At 37.0% G+C, this 16,586-nt stretch overlaps 1 pseudogene; it reads left to right on the forward strand.

The window, feature by feature from the left end:
• Positions 1 to 4,939: 4,939 nt before the first annotated feature.
• Positions 4,940 to 16,200, forward strand: LOC121405740 (annotated as a pseudogene).
• Positions 16,201 to 16,586: the final 386 nt, after the last annotated feature.

The raw sequence follows: 16,586 nt of genomic DNA on the forward strand, positions 1-16,586 counted from the left end.
CTTAATCACTATCAAACACACAATGACTTCAAGCAGATGATAATCTCAAGGTGAAAATATCACCAAAGTGCCCATTTTGACGTATGAGTTTCATTTTTTGGCTTTACCCCCAACGAAAATTCGTTCGGCCGCACTCGCCTTCCCATCCTCATAATAATTGAACTGCAACAATGTCCCCCGCCCCCCTCCCCTTGCCTCTGCTTTCCCGGTTTTCGAACCTTATTTCGTTTTCGGATTAACAAACCTTATTTCGTTTTCGGATTTTCGTTTTTGGAACAACGAACCTTATTTCGTTTCGGATAAACGAACCTTCGGAGCAACGAACCTTATTTCGTTTTTTGGATTAACGTACCTTCGGAACAGCGAACCTTATTTCGTTTTCGGATTAACGAACCTTCGGAACAACGAACCTGATTTTGTTTTCGGATTATCGAACCTTCGGAATAACGAACCGTCGGAATTACGCCACAAAAGTTCGGATTAACGAACACTTTTTCGTTTTCGGATACACGAACATCGAGGTATAGGCAATTTACGTGTTTCAGAATTACGAATCTTCGGAATAAAGAACCTTCGGAATTACGAAGGTTCGGAATTACGAAGTGCAACCGAGATTATCATTTGTGTAAAGCAGTTTTGTGTTTTGTAGTAATAAAGATCAGCAAAGTTGCTTTTTTTATTGATTTCTTATTGATGAGATATATATATAGGTTTTTATTTTTCACGAGCAAGCTGTTTTGGAAAAACAAATCAAGTCTGAAGTTGTAAAACTCGCTTTTTGGTCAATCATTGACCTTATTAATGTTAAATGTGAGATCCTGCGAGCAAATCACCCGCTCAAGCCTTTGGAAATTTCATGTAGTCCTAATAAGACATATTAATAATGGTAATGATGTTGTAATAATGTTGTAATTATTTACCCAGGCAAGCCATGTAACTTCAGAAAAAAAAATGTTCTCCCAAAGGACCGCGCCACTATTAATACCCCTGCTTTAGCTAGGCTACCTAGGCGACAAAAGGAAGGCATTTTAATGATTTTGTTTTTCCTACCGGGTAAACCATTCACCTCACCTTGTTTGAAAGCAGCACAGTGTTGAAAAAAAATTCTTGTTGAAGAAAAAAAACGGAATGGCTGGAATTTGAACCTGCTATCTTCTTTTCGTGGTCAGAAGACTAATCCACTGGGCCACAAGGCCCAAACAAACATTTGGAGGATTTCTTTGTAATCATAAAAAGAGGATTAACATTGTAAATACTAGGCGCTACGATCAATACTTTTGTTTCTAACATTTATATTCCTTATTACCATTTTTATCATAATCATTGTTTGGATTAGTATAATCATCATAGTATCATTTTTTTTATTACCAGCAGAAGCTCTTATCAAAAATTACATCCCTACCCAAACAAATTAATCCTCTTATCTGGAGGGTACTCGCACGCGACCAGCATACTTAATCCCCTCTATCATTAAACCATTTTCTTAAGCAGTAATCGATCAGATAAAATTGAAATTACGCCGATGCTAGATCTGGGCTCCTATTCTTAACCCTAAAATGACTGGGCTATTTTGGAGGCTATAAAATACTGGGGGGGGGCCTTTTGGGCCCCCCCCCCCTTAGATCTCGGCCGTTGGTCGTCCGATCGCAACCAAATTTGGCGCACACATCCTTTGTCATGTCTTCTAAAAGAAAACATAGTCAAAATACTGATATTCATAGTATTTTTAATATATGCATAATTAATTATGCGAATATGCAAATTTTTATCAAAAAATTGAATTTTTCATACTTTGGTACCTGATTTACGTAATTACGCATAAATCCATAACTGTATCAGCAGTTGAGACAATACTTCTCAAAAAACTGTCCCATGATTTCTAACAAATTACCGTGTTAGATATCGTGAACCACATGGTGTTTGGTATCAGATTAAAGGAAATTATGTTGTCTTTAACATGGTCACAAATATAGCAAGACAAAAATGACTGCTTTTTGGGACGCCATCTTGGATTTGGAGGTGTTTGCAACAAATTTTTTGAGGTAGACCTCTGAATTATGTTGCGTCATTAAAAAAAATTGCAATTAAATTCGGTTTTACCCTAAAAAGACTGGGCTATTTTGGAGGCTAGAAAAACTGGGGGGGGGGGGGCCTTTTGGGCCCCCTAAGATCTCGGCCGTTGGTCGTCCGATCGCAACCAAATTTGGTTCCCCCCACCCTTGTCATGTCCTCTAGAAGAAAACATATTCAAAATTCTGATATTCATTGTATTTTTTAATATATGCATAATTAATTATGCGAATATGCAAATTTTTATCAAAAAATTGAATTTTTCATACTTTGGTACCTATTGCGGTCCATAAATTCCCGTTTCAAGGTTTTCAGCTGTAAGAAGAGGTTGTTTATCATGGAATTGTGTTATTTCGTGCTTGAATTATTAGATATGCTTATGCAAATTAGTAATTACTAAATATGCAAATAAGTACTCTGCACGCGTTATGTAGAGAAATACAACATTTGGCATGTTTCGTTGCTTCACACTCTCTTGCAATGAGCCAAAGCAATCTTGGAAGATAAACAAGTGATGTGTTACATGTCCACTCGCAGGTAAAAACAAAGCATAAGAGATATCACATAATTTATGCAAAATATATTCATAATTAATTATGTGAAAATGCAAATTTTTATCAAAAAACTTTCGGACATTAGATATTGCATATTGGAAATTCTTGAGTATTTTAGATATATTTTGGGTTTGTGTAATATATAACTTATTCAATATCAATTATAGCATAATCAACTAAAGTGTGACATTACTTGTCTATTCAGTGTTTCCTGCACCCAAGAATATAGTTGTGCAAGCGATTCTGGTAGTTTGCACTACTTTTCTTATGTTTTTCTTTATTTTTTATGCAATTTTTTCATTATATTCATATCCTAGAACTGCTACTTAAATTCACAAGTGACATAATATAGAAAGAAACAAATAAAAATGTAGTTAGAAAACAATGTGTATAACATTCATTCAAATACCATACACTTTACACACGAACGAATACAAATTTCAATTTCTTACGTGACATGTGATACGAACATGTTACGTAACTCCGCAACCGCGGCATGGGGGTGTACAAATTTGGTATCAAAAGTTGCGCAAAACTCAAGCAAAAAAAGTCATGAAATGGCGGCGCGAACGCTTCATGTGCAAAAAAGTTATCGCGAATTATGTACGGGGGGGGGGGGCTAAAAGCCCCCCAGTCTTTTTAGGGTTAATGCAATACATGCTCTGGCCACAACAATCACAAGTATCATCGTTCGTTATTAGTGCAACATGTCTTGTTCTCGTGTTATCACAACAGCGTTCTTGTTATAAAAATGAATCAATCTGATTTTCGGAAATACGAATATTATTTAATTTTCGGACTAACGAACCTTCTTTCTTTTTTTCGGACAAACGAACCTTCGCATACACTTACCTTATTCCGGATTCGGACTAGCGAACTCTCGCAATTAGGTTCATCCTTATTTTTCGGATTGACGAGCCTTCGGCATGTAATGATTATAACAATGTTATTAATAATAATAATAACATTAATATTTGTAGGGCGCTTTATATCCGTGATTCAATTACAAACCTCTTCCGTTTTCGGAATTATGAACCTTCGGAATTACGAACCTTATTTCGTTTTCGGACTAACGAACCTTCTGAATGACGAACCTTCGGAATGACGAATCTTCGGAATAACGAAGTTTCGGAATTACCAATGTATGCGTTTTCAACCAGGAGCGGTGGAACATATGGGGCTGTGGAACTTATTTTCATAGGGATGGGGGGTGGGGGGGGGGGGGCTTGGGCAAATCCAATAAAAAAAGACGTGCTTAAGGATATTTTCACCATGAGATTATCATTGTGTAAAGAAGTTTTGTGTTTTGTAGTAATAAAGATGAGTAAATTTTTTTTTTCTTCTTATTGATGAGATATATATTTAGGTTTTTTTTTCCACGAGCAAGCTATTTTGGAAAAACAAATCAAGTCTGATAATGTAAAACTCGCTTTTTTGGTCAATCATTGACCTTATTAATAATAAATATGTGATGTTGCTAGCGAATCACCCACTCAAACTTTTGGAAATTTTATGTAGTCCTAATAAGACATATATTAATAATGATGATGATAATATTGTAATTATTTACCCAGGCAAGCCACGTAAGTTCAGAAAAAACTGTTCTCCAAAGGACCGTGCCATTATTAATAGCCCTGCTTTAGCTGGGCTACCTGGGCGACAAAAGGAAGGCATTTTACTGATTTTGTTTTTCCTACCGGGTACCCATTCACCTCACCACGTTTGAAAGCAGCAAAGTGTGTAAAAAAATCTTGCTGAAGGAAAATACGAAATGACTGGAATTCGGACCTGCTATCCTCTTTCATGGTCAGAAGACTAATCCACTGGGCCCCAAACAAACATTTCGAGCATTTCTGTGTAATCATGAAAAGAGGATTAACATTGTTAACACTAGGCGTTACGACCAATACTTTTGTTTGTAATATTTATATTCCTTATTACAAATTTTATTATAATCATTGTTGGATTAATACACATATGGGGCTGTGGAACCTATTTTCATACACTCTAAAAAACGGAGATCGTACGTGGTTACTTTAGTGACACTTTTGCCGTGGTTAAAAATTATTAACCACGTTTGCGGTTATTTTCCTCGTATTTTGTCGTATTTTCTTCTTGAAACAACATCAGTACAATTTTGACCGAGCGTGGTCATTTTCGCCGTGGTCATTTGTTGCGATTGCGACTCGTAATTTCATTGGTTAATTGAAAACTACGTCAGATCATCGCGCGTGTTATATTTGATCGATATCGCGTAATTTGGAAAAAGGACATTAACGTTGACGTGCTTTTAAAGGAGCGGGGTTTTGAGGAGTATGCCACAGCTTTCAGAGGTAAGTTAAATGTACAATAATCATCTAAATTACACAAATAAACATTATAGATTATTTGTAGGTATAGGTTGGCATGGCATATGAATCGGTTGTAAAGATTGAAGTGGATTATCTAAAAGATTTTTCTCTATCTCGGAATTGTGCGGGCTTCCTATCAGTGCTGTACCGTGGGTGCTGTAGAACTTGGCCGGGGGGGGGGGGGGGGAACTTGCTTTGAAATTAGATTTGCCGAGAATGCAGTGAACATGCCACTTATAAGTTATATTAAACGATTTATTTGCATTTTCCTCATAAAACACTTGTATCTTGCTGTTTTGTAGTCCTGGTTATCCAAAAAATCGCCTGAAAGTCGCTTTCTAAACAAAAAAAAGGTGGCATTTTTATTTTTTTCACAATAATTTGAAAGTTACCATTTTTTCATCTTGATTCTCGCATTTGTAAATCGAAACTCAGCAGTTCATTTCGGTAGAAACTCCCACCAATTGGACTGCAATGTCATGGTGCGTTCGGTGATAAAAGATTATCGCTCATCGTCAACGCAGTTTTCCAAAAGGCGTGATTTTACGTCCGAAAGTTCAATTTATCGCAGTGCAGAAGAACTTGGCCACCGCGCACTGTGTGTATACAAAGTCCAAGGCGCACTGTGCAATGTGACTGGCCAAGTTCCCCATCACACACGGTATACGATGTATACGTAATGCATAATGCATTGCGGGAGTACGTGCTGGCGATCGTATAGCGCGAAGCGATTACGCTCTGGTCGGGCAAGGTTAGGCCTACATAGCCTATATCTGGGTATAGATCTACACGAAATCTGCATGCACGCATAGTTACAAAAGAACAGTGGTGGCAGAAACTGAGAAAGCACGAATTTGGGCATAAAACCAATAATCATCAATGCTACAGTTACAATGTAACATTGTACATTGTAGTGAAGTTGTAAGTTGGATAACTTAACTTTATAGTTAAGTTAAAATTCCTATTTCAAGAAAAGAACATGTACCTAACTAGTTAGTATTCTGAAATGGTCAAATCCAAGGCCAAAGATTGTTTTTTTGAAGGTTAATACTTTGTTTTCATGCTCTTGAGTTGCATATGCACTTTTTATGCTCTTAATGGAATTTTCACTCAATTTCAAATGACATTTTTTTACTGATATTTGACCCAGCGACTGCAGAATAGGCTTTTGAAAACTGGTGGCCACACTCCTCTTTGACAAAACATTAACATTTTGACGCGCCGTGGAATTAGAAACGAGGGGCTGACTTTTATAACTCTTTTTGCATTAGATCTATGCTTATAAAGCTTTAAATTATGTGCCTAATTTTTTTTCAACAAATTCTGAAAAAAGTTGGGTTTAATTGTAAAAATTTTGGATGATTTGGCATGGAATTACCCCTTGGTGGAAAACCATTCTGGTGGAAAGTGTGCTGTCATTGAATGAAGAAAGTTAGGATGAACAAACTAGAAATTTTAGCAATTTCTGAATGACTGTTAAAGATAATACAATTTTCAAAGTTTTAGTGATGTCCTCTTGTTTGGATCCTCGAGTTGTAATAGTGAACAACTCTCTATTCACTTTGTATAATGTATATAACAAATTTAAAAATGAATTACTGGTAATATCGCGTCTAAAATAAGGAATCAATGTGATTCTTTCCAAAATGCTAATAAGGCTGTGTTATAATACTTATCATAAAAAACAAATGTGAAATTTGGTTTACAAAATCAATGGAGACTTATTTGCCGTGACGTCAAAGATTTTGTCAAAGTTGCCAACGTTAACTCTAACCTCATTGGGTTATTTTGATCACTCGAGACCATTGGGGGGGGGGGGCTTTTTGGCCCCCCTAGAGTCTCGGCAACGAATGGACCGATTGACTGGAAAATTGGCACATACGTAAAACAAACAAGTTGAGTAGAATGAGAATTAAAAAAAATAGCATTATTATTATTTGTTTAATTAATTTAAGTGTTGAATATGCAAATTTTTGACGAAATTGGGAGAAAATTGTGATTTTCGTCTAAAATCAAAAGAAATTACAGGATTTCTTCAGGTTTTCTGCAAAAGCACTTTAAAATGATGTTATCTATCATATCCAAGTTTTTATGCTGTTGAAATATGTCGTAAATAAATAAATATGCAAATTAGTATTCCCGGATTCACATTTTTTTCATTCTTATGTATTCTATTGTTTTTTTTTGTTTGAATTTTGTTTAAAGAAAAATGTATCGCTCAAATGTATGAATTCAACTAATAACAAAGAAATAATCCAAATTATAATTCAAAGTAACAATAATAACATATTTGGACTGAGTTAACATGGCATCGGATATAGGAATTACATAGAAATCTGTACAAAAATTACATTTTTTTGTGACGGACGAGCAATTTATCGACCTGTAAAATCAGTTCTACAGGTCTGATCGGGGTGAATTATATATCAAAACATGCAGGAGACTTGAGAGAAAATGTCATGAAGTTTGAACGAGAAATTCTAATCGCTCTAGATTCACGTAAAAAAACGACAGGGGGGGGGGGGCTAAAAGGCTTTTTCATGATGAGTTGGTGATGCAAGACACATGAAGTTTGAACGAGAAATTCCAATCGCTCTAGATGCACGTATTGTATCTAAGAAAGGAAAACATCACATGGTATGTGTACTAAAGTTGATGTTTCAGTTGATAATAACGCATTACTAAATGAAACATGTAATTCATATGGACTCCAACAGCGATGGATTTTTCCAAAGAAGTAAGCCTGTAGTACCACACACTGCAGACAGATAAGCCTGCATTACAAAAGATCAAACCTATGTACGTCGCATTAGAATCATTAAGATAATGATAGTAAATTTTCTTTGCTATCATTTTGTTTGGGCGATGTAGGCCAGATATTGGGCCTTTACAGTATGAAACACCTTAAATTTGCACAAGGAAAGTTTAAAATAATTTGATTACAATTTTAGGTCACATTTTGATTACAGGTAACTTTGGACTAATAAAGTGTTCTTTTATGTTCTATTATTTGTTTTGTTGAAACCACAATTGCAGAATGTGATTGAGATGCTTGAAGAGTCAGATGGTCACGAAATAGTCCAAGCCCTAAGGCGAAGAGATGGCTGCACGGCCGCCAAGACGAGGTGCAAAATGGTCAGGACTCTTGTATCAGGAATGATCAAACTTCATGGATCAAGGTGAGGCACTTATTTCTGCTTGTCTGCCCTTATCCGTTTTCACATTGATCTACAGAATCATTTGACAGATCCAATTCAAACTCATATTTTCCAATGTTTCTGTTTAGGAGTAACCATGATTTTAATATGTTTCAGAAATTTACATGATTGTGTGAATATTAATAGTTAAGGGTGAATTGCTTTTGACTCTGCAATATGACATTTTCATTATTGAACAGAATTTTCATTTGATAGGCCTATGACAGGAATATGATTATTTTGAGATTTGATGTCGAGTCTCCCTGTGGTTTTTCAGGTCCCCAACTGATTGATTATATTCGATATAATTATTGTCAACTCTGTTTTACGGTTGATTCATTAAGACCGGCTTGGCGAAGGCCATAGTGGAAACATTCCCTTTTCCTGCGTGATTCTGAGGGAGAAGGCTACGTAATTTTTTTTTCTCCACTTTCCTTTGTAAGGTAATTCACCATAGGTGGTTACTTTTTCCATGAAAAAGTGTCAGGTCCATTATGATAACAGCAGTGCATATCTTGACAACTGTTCAATGAAATTCTTATAAACTTTATTTGTCAATTTCAAGGAATTTTATTAAAGGATGTTGAGATGTGCAATACTATCTAATCAAATTCCTGTTATATTAGACTTTTTACGGCAATTTTTGTCCATCGATCGACACAGAAACCTCCTGATGCTCTGCGCTGTTTCTTCCTATTTGCGTAGTAAAAATATACTGCTGCCAGGTCGGGCACGAAGCGTCTTCAAACTGTTCGATGTTCGCACAACCATAATGATCCTTTGTCCGACACATAATCAATTGCTTAGGCAGTGCAAGCAAAAGGTTTTAGCACAAGCAAAAGATTGTGCATACGAATTTAAGCAATTGCTTAAACTTGCCCTTTCGCTTGACCAGCTCTTGCTTTTGCTAAAAGCATTTGCTTACAAGCAATTGCTTGTCTTTATGCATACGGCCCAATGTTGCTACAGGGATATATATATATATATATTTGTTATTGTTTCTATGATCCAAAGTCAAATACAAGAGGCCGCAGGTTTTATTGTGCTTATGATGATGAGTAAAGAAGAATTTCATGAAAAGTGGAGGCAAAATAAAGCCTTCTAAAGGCTTCAAAGATATTAGAAGATTCAGTCTTGTGATATTTGTGTTGAAAGACACAAATGACTTGATAGTAAAAAGAAAAAATAAATTGCATACGGTGATTTTGGGGTAAAGATTGTATGAGGACAAATGCTCCCCAAACCCTTTTAGGCTTCAGTATGATTTACCCATATTTAAAATCATAGAAACAGTACTTAGCCTTTCTTTGTGACAGGTTACACGGGTCTAATCACTAGTGGCAGGCAATAGATATTCTTTCGAGCCAACCCTATTTTTTTTATTTTGATATGGCTGATTGACAAAGTGTATGCATATGATTGTCCATCTAACACTGATTCTATTTTTGGTAATTACTGAACTTCCTTTTCCCAAATTGGGAAGAAATATCACCAATTTTGGACTATATTTTCACTGGCGGAAGGATTAGGGCTATTTTGCTGTTTGAGGTGATGAATCTGCTCCCCCCCCCCCCGAAGGTGTCTTCAAACACGCCAATTTATTTTTAAAATGAGCCGGTCGAGGGACCCTTTTCTGATCAGATATGGATTGCCAGATATATATCCTATCCACTGGTAGTAAACATTCGACCCCCGAATTTCATCCTTATTTTTTATGAATTTTTTAAAGTGCCAATTTAACACATGAGTCTATGGGGAATGAATTAGGCCTGTGATACCGCTATAGGTGTTTGACCAGGTTTCTTTAATCTCAGTCCCTCTATATGATTTACTCCTTTTTCTCTTATGTAAGGGGGTCAAACATGTCTTTTCTATCTCTTTCCTAGATTGAAGATGACCTCAGTGCACTAATAGGTCAGAACAAGTCGGATAAACCATCAAAGAAATTGACTAAAGGATTGGCTGACCAGATCTTGCAGTACTGTGAGCTTCAAAGAAATGGTGTTGCCCTTGCGAACATTTTCCAAAGCCTAAAAACTGGTAATTTTTTTAAGCTTAGCCAGGCCTGCTATAAGTTTCAAATGACCTTATCTTTCTGTTTGTGTTATTTGTAATACCGGTAGTTTTTATTCAAAATCAGACGAACACTCTGGAAATGCAACTGTTTGTAGTGTTTAATTATTTCTCCCCTCCCGCCCAACTATATTGGTAATGTGACAGACCCTCCTGCTTCTGATTCTTGGAACTGCCGGTGTTTTGGCAGCTTGGTTTTATAACATATGGTCTATGAGCATTGTTTTCAATTATCCCCATGGTTCAGTGCATGTATGTCTGTCTATCAGGAGTAACTACAGATCACCACAAAAGACAATTCTGGAGATACAATGCCGGCCGCGGGAAACGTCACGCCCGAGCACGCAAACAGCCTAGGGGGCTTTCGCGTCTAACCGAGGGTATTCAAGGGGAGCAGTCTAGGGCGTTTAGACGGGCCCGCGGTTTCCCGCGTGCTATATAATATTGGCCGTGCCCGCACTTACCCTCGGAAATCCTAGGGTACGTACATTGCACTATGTTTACATGTACATGTACTTCGATTATCTTGTGATAGACCATTATGTTTTTAAACTAGCGCAATCGGGATCTATTGTAGGTTGAATTTTTGATTTAAGATGTTATTTGTTTTCTTTTCTTTTATTCTTTAATTTCTGTTTCCCTTTTAATTCTTTTCCCTTATTATTTCTTTCCCTTCTTTCCTTCCCTGTTTCCTTTCCGTTTTTCTTCTGTCTTTGTTTCTTTCAAATAATGAAGGAATTATTTTTCTTTCGTTCTTCCCTTCTTTCTTACTTTTCTCTTTTCTCTCAATATATTTTTTCTTTCACACATTCATTCATCTTCCCTTCCTTTACTTTAATTATTTCTTTCTTTATTCATTTCAAGTAATGACAGAAACCGTTATCTGTCCTTTATTCTTTCTTTCAACGTTTTAATCATACTTTTTCGATTGAACTTTCCTTAATTTGTTCTTTCTTTCTTTCCTCTCAATTCATTTCTTGCTTCCTTCTTTCTTCCACTAACCCTCCCTTCCCTTTCTTGATATATTTTGTTAACAAGTCTAACATTGTGTGGCCTTTTTTTTGTTGATTTTTTTGGCCTGGCTCGGTCGATCCTATGTAGTGCTTTGCCGATTGTCCCGTATTTAATTTTGTGAAATCTGGTCACCTCGGCTGGAACGTCGAAGCTATTATCGCAATGAATCTAAACTTTTCGACATATAGATACATGCATATACTCTCGGACGAAGGCCTTCCCCGAGTCTTGACATTTTTCAGTGCTCATTTATCATTTCCTTTCGCTGGAATAGTCACAATGATCGTTGATTACGATACAACGTTACGACGTGTTTATGACATCGGTCATGCGCGAGGTCGACTCATGATATTTCACCGCCTCCTTTTTGTGCCACGATCTTTCTTTGATTTCTTTAAAGGGGTTGTCGATTACGATCCGACGTTGGTGTGTTCTTTCGACATCACATCATGCACGGAAGGCAAGAGCCCCACTTATTGTCATTTTATCTCATTTCGGTATTGATATTTTATAAACCTTTATCATAATAAGCGGGGTATATAGGGGGCCGGGGGGGGGGCAAAAAACCCCTCTCATATCGGGGAAAATTGTTCTTTCTCACATCATAAAAAGTAGACGCGCAAAAAGCGAACCCCAGCAAAACTGGTTGTGCTGATCAATTTCTCTTTTATTTGGTTCTTTTGTTATTGTGCAGTCTGGGAGAGTCTTGCTCCCCGTCCACGCCGACCCCTCTCCTTTGATCACATCCGCTTCCCAATTTATGACAGGATGTTCTTAGAAATGGGGGGGGGGGGGTATTAATTATCTGATGCGTCAACAACAATGAATAAGGATATTCTTTTCAATTCGGTTCAAATCGGGTCTTTAAAACCCCCACCCTGTAAAAAGTATAAATTTACCCCAATGTTGCAGATTTAACAAGTTTGTCTTTTTGCTAAAACATCTGATTACATTATCTGCTCTCGATTGCGGTGTTAGTTACATCGGTAGATATTCGGATTGGGAAGATAATAATAATTAACATAATCAAAGTAAAGATTACTTGTCCAACGCATTTATTACGCGCAATTTTATAAAAAGTTATAGATGGGTTTAAAACGAATATTAATATCCTTGATACACTTATATGATGATCGTCGAGGTAAAGATTAACCTATCATTTTTACGAACTGCAGTTTTATATTGATAGATTAGTTGGATATCATTTAGGGTCTAGACATTGTTTCAATTATTTCATTTCAGTAAAACAATATTTTCCTTCGAATATATTTTGTTATATGAATTGGAAATGATAAAACGAAATCACAAAACCAAACCACAGCTTGGTACAATACATAATTCAGTGTTATATGGAAGATAAAAAATAATAATACATGAGATTTGTAAATCGCACTTTCCATCTTGATTAGATGCTCAATGTGCTCCAGAGCAGAACAACAAAACTATTTGCATATATGTAACTATGAAAAACTTTCCTAACGCATTTAGCTTAAATGCTTAAACCCAAGCAAAAGTATGTTTTTGAAAGCTACTATGACGTGTTGTATGGAATGGGTACTTAGCGAGTTAATTATCACTTGCCGACAAAGCAAGAATGGAGCTATACAAACCCTTCTTTTCTTTTATTAAGAATTTTAGCGGGTGCTCACGCAAACGCTAACTATCAAACCTAACTTCTTTTCGGGGAACAAAGGAGTTAGTCGAGCCAAGTTGAAGAATAAAGCTCTTCCGGGTTCACCTCTATACAATATAGTCGAAAATACCTTTAATCATCACGCCCGATATCCCCCGCTATATTTTCTCTTTCTCTCCCTTTCCCCTCCTTTCCCCCCCCCCCATTTATTCACTCTTTTCCTTCTTGCTCCCCTTCATATTTTTCTCTTTTTCCCTCCTTCTGCTGTCCCTCTATATATTTTTTCCCTTTCCTTCTTTTTTCCCTTTCCTTTATCCCTTCTGTTCCCTTCCCCCCCCCCTTCCTTTTCTGTGCCCCCTTTCACTCCTTGATTTGTTTATCCCCTTTATTTTCTATTGCTTTCCCTTCCCCTTCTTTTGTAATACCCCTCCGTTATATTGCGAAACAACAGTTTCTTGTATTCTATAGAAATGTAAAAGTAGCTTAATTTAACATAGCATTATATGTTGGGAAGAGAGAAAGAGTAGTTTTAGAGAGGGATTGAGAAAGAACTAAACGATAAATGAAAATAAATTTGATGATGAGAGGTGCATATGAAAATGATGTCCACAGATAAACATCGGGAAAAGATGAGAGCTAGTGGTTGAGGTAGATAAAGGTAAATCAGGAAGGGGATAAAAAATGATGAAAATTAGAGAGGGGTTCCAGTATTTTGATAAGAATAGTCGTATCCATTTCTTTCCCTTTCCTTGTTTCTTTTCTTAGTCCCTTTCCCTCTCTCTTTCTCTTCAGTAACTTTTATCCCCGCTATTTCATCTTTCTCAATTTTCCCTTCCTTTTTAATTTCTCACCCCTTATTCCTTCTCTTTATCCTTCTTTCTTTTATTTGCCTTCCACCTTCCCTCTTTTCTTTCTATCTCACCTTCGCTTTTTTCATCACCTCTGTTTTCTTTCATTCTAGGTTTTTTTTTCTCGTTTTAATTTCCCCCTTCCTTATCCCGTCTCCATTTTTACCTTTTCCCTCTTTCTCTTCTCCCCCCCCCCCCCTCTATTCTCTTTCTCCCCTTTCCCCTTCTCTCAGTCCGGGCTCCCAGTTTTCTATTTCTTTTATCAGCCTCTTATTACCTTTTGCTTCCGATTTGAAAGATAGTTTTCGAAAAGTTTTAGTGTTACAGTGCCGGCCGCGGGAAACGTCACAGTGCCCCGGGGATAGACGCGGGCGGTTCCCTAGGGCACTAATTTTCTAGGGGAGTGGACGCGGGCGTCTTCCCGCGTCCGCTCCCCTCAAATGCCCGCTACGGGCTACCGCGTCTGCCCTAGGGGGCACTGTGACGTTTCCCGCGGCCGGCACTGTATTTCAGTCTTTAGGCCTATAAAAATGATTTTATCTGAATGCTAAATCTTGGGGGTGGTTGAAATTCATGTAAATAGAACCTTTGCTGATTTTACCAAATATTGACAATACAGAAAAACACATGCACTGTCACAAAGACATCCGGTGAATGTTTGCAAAGTTGTGAGATTGTTTTAGAAAGTGTGAAGGAAACCGAAAATTTTGAAAACCACTGTTCCCATAACTTTTAGATTTTTTGAAAAGGTAATTTTCAATTATGCATTTGCAGTCTCACAATTGACATGTTAAGCATAATGTACTTCTTGTATGATACTTTCAAATACTTTTGTTTAATTTAGGATGGTGTTTTTAAAATTTGTAGGCATGTAAAGGCTTCCTCTCCTACATGTGTTTCCATTTCCTTGTTTTCGAAATACAGCAGAGGATCCCCAGGTTGCCCTCCAGTGCCTCCCCTGTTCCTGGCACCAGGGAGAATGAGGAACACACCAGGGCGGTTTAGGAATGCCACACACTCCGAGGTGTTAAATGCCTTCATTGATCAGCAACCAGTAAGTAGGACACTACAGGTATTTCTTTAGGGCTAAGTTTATATACCAAGAATGCTTTCCTGATTACGATACTGTCTTACAGGTCGGAAAGCTGTATTCTGGTGGATAATACACTGTAATTATACCCCTGCCAATTATAGTTGGAAGGGGGTTTATAGGAATCAGTGTGATATTGGCCAGGCGGGCGGGTGGGCGCTCAGATGGGCAAAAAAATGTTGATCTTCAAAATCGGATCGCTGCTCGGATCGGAGATGATTGGCAAAAAAAAAATGGATTTTTTTATTTGAAAAAACTCTCAAAAAACATATTTTGGGAATAAAAATTAATACCAAAGCAACATATATCCATATTAATAGGCCCAAGGTGATCTTGCATGGGTATACTTTCATTTCCAACTGATTAACTCTTCACTTACAAAATAAATCATGGCGATTTGTAGTCCAGTCCCATGTGTTCATTTTGGTGTATTCTTTTAGAATCACATGAGACTAAGCTGAGAATCGGCGCGAATAATTTTGTAAAAGGAGAGGTAATCAGTTTTAAATGAAAGGTTAGTCGTATAAAATTACCTTGGGCTTATTTACATGGATATATGTTACTTTGGTATTAATTTATATTACCAAAATATGGAATCCACCCCTTGACGTTCTGTGCGATATTTACATGTGACATGCTCTCGTCATGACAATTGATGACATTTTAACTTCCCAGTATCGCGCAGCTTTACAGAACAAATTTGCCACACCCGTTCTTACAGTTTCTTATGCCCATTTCTGAAAAATATATTTATTTTATTTATTTTATTCATATATTTAAAAAGAGTAGCTCTATCAGCAGAACACTGGATTTCCTTGGGGCCCTTTTTTATTTTTTTTTTGCAACCATTTCCTAAAAATTGTCCAAAAACTTGATTTTTGTACACAGTCAATACAAATTTTATTCTTTTTAAAGAAAGGTTGGCAACTTTTAAAATAATTCAGTGGCAAATTTGCTATTGTAAGTGGAAATAAAATGTGAATAATCTTTCTTATTTTGATAGGTTGGAACAAATCTACCGAGGTACCTCAATGAAATCCTTGAAGATGAGAGAAGGCAACCGTTCTTCTAGGAGAGCGCTATCGTCCAGCCCAAGCTTTCGTCATCTTTGAGGGAAGGGCCATGGTAGCCCCTTCCCTTTTGAAATGAAGGCCATTGATCTTTTCTTCAAGAGTATGTGCCTCAACGTTATACGACATGGGACTTTGTGCAGAAATATGTCTTTGAGATCAGTGACAATGTAAAAGCAAAGATGGGTACCTCCCCATCTGTCCGTAGCCTGAGGGCTCATCTGACCAACTCCAACTTGCCCCGTTAGATAATTGTATTTATAGGCGGGGGGCCAAAGTAGAAAAAAGTGATTTAGGTTGCCACATATCTACAACACGTTTAACCCTAAAAAGACTGGGGGGGGGGGCCTTTTAGGCCCCCCCCTGTACATTAATCGCGATAACTTTTTTGCACAAGAAGCGTTCGCGCCGCCATTTCATGACTTTTTTTCTCAAGTTTTGCGCAACTTTTGATACCAGATTTGTATACCCCCATGCCGCGGTTACGGAGTTACGTAACATTTTCGCATCACATGTCACGTAAGAAATTGAAATTTGTATTCGTTTGTGTGTAAAGTGTATGGTATTTAAATGAATGTTTTACACATTGTTTTCTAACTACATCTTTATTTGTTTCTTTCTATATTATGTCACTTGTGAATTCAAATAGCAGTTCTAGGATATGAAAATAATGAAAAAATTGCATA

This window comes from Lytechinus variegatus, chromosome 1 (genome assembly GCF_018143015.1).
Source record: "Lytechinus variegatus isolate NC3 chromosome 1, Lvar_3.0, whole genome shotgun sequence".
Classification (NCBI taxonomy): domain Eukaryota; kingdom Metazoa; phylum Echinodermata; class Echinoidea; order Temnopleuroida; family Toxopneustidae; genus Lytechinus; species Lytechinus variegatus.